We start from the raw sequence: 2,908 nt of genomic DNA on the forward strand, positions 1-2,908 counted from the left end.
GGCTAAGCGTTTTACGCGGCCCGCGGGACTTCCAGAGCACCTCCAGCCGGTTCCACGGGTGCTTTCCTCCTACCTCTTGACGCCCGAGGAGGCTTCCAGAGCCCCGGCTAAGCGTTTTACGCGGCCCGCTGGACTTCCACAGCACCTCCAGCCGGTTCCCATGATGCATTCCTCTTCACTCTTTAAGCCGAACGAGGCTTCCAGAGCCTCGGCTAAGCGTTTTACGCGGCCCGCTGAGCTTCCACCGCACCTCCAGCCGGTTCCCCGGGTGCTTTCCTCCTAACTCTTGACGCCCGAGGAGGCTTCCAGAGCCCCGGCTAAGCGTCCTCCGCGTCCCGCTGATCTTCCCGGAGCTTGTAACGGGGAAATACCTCCCTCTAGCGGACACGGCGGGTAAATACGCCACCTCTCGCACTTAGCGCACACACCCGTTGCTGCGCGTCCGGTGGCACTTTGAGCGGCCAAACGGCGGGAGTAACTGTCACTCTCTTAAGGTAGGCTCACTTGAGATTTTTTTAACCGTCCGCGGAGGCGAGCGGGACCACCGGGACAGCCGGGAGGCCGTGCGCGCGGGCCAAGTGGCCGAAAATAGCTCCAGGCCGACCGGATCGGCTAGTTGTAAGCACCGCGGATGAGATCGCGGAGCATTATTCGACTTCCAGCGGCCGGTGCGCTTACGCACGCCGCCCGGAACCTCCGGGAGGCCGTGCGCATGCGCAAGTGGCCGAAAATAGCTCCTAGCCGACCGGATCGGCTGTTTGTGAGCACCGCGGATGACATCGCGGAGCTTCATTCGACTTCCAGCGGCCGGTGCGCTCGCGCACTCCACCCGGCACCTCCGGGAGGCCGTGCGCGCGCGCCAAGTGGCCGAAAATAGCTCCAAGACGACCGGATCGGCTGTTTACAAGCACCGCGGATGAGATCGCGGAGCTTTATGCGACTTCCAGCGGCCGGTTCGCTCGCGCACTCCACCCGGCACCTCCGGGAGGCCGTGCGCGCGCGCCAAGTGGCCCAAAATAGCTCCAGCCCAGCGGATCTGCACTCCGCGGATGAGATCGCGGAGCTTTATGCGACTTCCAGCGGCCGGCGCGCACGACGAGCAGACCCGGTGACGGTCCAGCTCCACCCGGTACCTCGCACGGCCCGCTTCTCCCCCCCGCGCGGACTTCCGAGCGCTCGGGGAGACGTTCGGAAGCCGCCGGTGCCGTTGGAGCGGGGAAATACCTCCCTCCAGCGGACACGGCGAGTAAATACACCTTCGGCCAAACGGCGGGAGTAACTATGACTCTCTTAAGGTAGCGGCACTCGACATCTTTTTCGCGGTTCGTGGAGGACCCGGCCGGTTCTCGGGGGTGCTTTTTCTCCTAACTCTCGACGCCCGAGGAGGCTTCCAGAGCCCCGGCTAAGCGTTTTACGCGGCCCGCTGAGCTTCCACAGCACCTCCAGCCGGTTCCCCGGGTGCTTTCCTCCTAACTCTTGACGCCCGAGGAGGCTTCCAGAGCCCCGGCTAAGCGTTTTACGCAGCCCGCTGAGCTTCCACAGCACCTCCAGCCGGTTCCCCGGGTGCTTTCCTCCTCACTGTTTAAGCCGAACGAGGCTTCCAGAGCCCCGGCTAAGCGTTTTACGCGGCCCGCTGAACTTCCACCGCACCTCCAGCCGGTTCCCCGGGTGCTTTCCTCCTCACTCTTGACGCCCGAGGAGGCTTCCAGAGCCCCGGCTAAGCGTTTTACGCGGCCCGCTGAGCTTCCAGAGCACCTCCAGCCGGTTCCCCGGGTGCATTCCTCCTCACTCTTGACGCCCGAGGAGGCTTCCAGCGCCCCGGCTTAGCGTTCTCCGCGTCCCGCTGATCTCCCCGGAGCTTGTAACGGGGAAATACCTCCCTCTAGCGGACACGGCGGGTAAATACGCCACCTCTCGCACTTAGCGCACACACCCGTTGCTCCGCGTCCGATGACACTCTGAGCGGCCAAACGGCGGGAGTAACAGTCACTCTCTTAAGGTAGGCTCACTTGAGATTTTTTTAACCGTCCGCGGAGGCGACCGGGACCACCGGGACAGCCGGGAGGCCGTGCGCGCGGGCCAAGTGGCCGAAAATAGCTCCAGCCCAGCGGATCTGCACTTTACAAGCTCCGCGGATGAGATCGCGGAGCATTATTCGACTTCCAGCGGCCGGTGCGCTTACGCACGCCGCCCGGAACCTCCGGGAGGCCGTGCGCATGCGCAAGTGGCCGAAAATAGCTCCAGGCCGACCGGATCGGCTAGTTGTAAGCACCGCGGATGAGATCGCGGAGCATTATTCGACTTCCAGCGGCCGGTGCGCTTACGCACGCCGCCCGGAACCTCCGGGAGGCCGTGCGCATGCGCAAGTGGCCGAAAATAGCTCCAAGCCCAGCGGATCGGCTGTTTGCAAGCACCGCGGATGAGATCGCGGAGCTTTATTCGACTTCCAGCGGCCGGTGCGCTCGCGCACTCCACCCGGCACCTCCGGGACGCCGTGCGCGCGCACCAAGTGGCCCAAAATAGCTCCAGCCCAGCGGATCTGCACTTTACAAGCTCCGCGGATGAGATCGCGGAGCTTCATTCGACTTCCAGGGGCCGGTGCGCTCGCGCACTCCACCCGGCACCATCCGGGAGACCGTGCGCGCGCGCCAAGTGGCCCAAAATAGCTCCAGCCCAGCGGATCGGCTGTTTACAAGCACCGCGGATGAGATTGCGGAGCTTTATTCGACTTCCAGCGGCCGGTGCGCTCGCGCACTCCACCCGGCACCTCCGGGAGGCCGTGCGCGCGCGCCAAGTGGCCCAAAATAGCTCCAGCCCAGCGGATCTGCACTCCGCGGATGAGATCGCGGAGCTTTGTTCGACTTCCAGCGGCCGGCGCGCACGACGAGCGGACCCGGTGACGGTCCAG

The sequence above is a fragment of the Syngnathus floridae genome, unplaced genomic scaffold, assembly GCF_059516105.1.
Source record: "Syngnathus floridae isolate MCC-2025c unplaced genomic scaffold, RoL_Sflo_1.0 HiC_scaffold_40, whole genome shotgun sequence".
NCBI lineage: Eukaryota > Metazoa > Chordata > Actinopteri > Syngnathiformes > Syngnathidae > Syngnathus > Syngnathus floridae.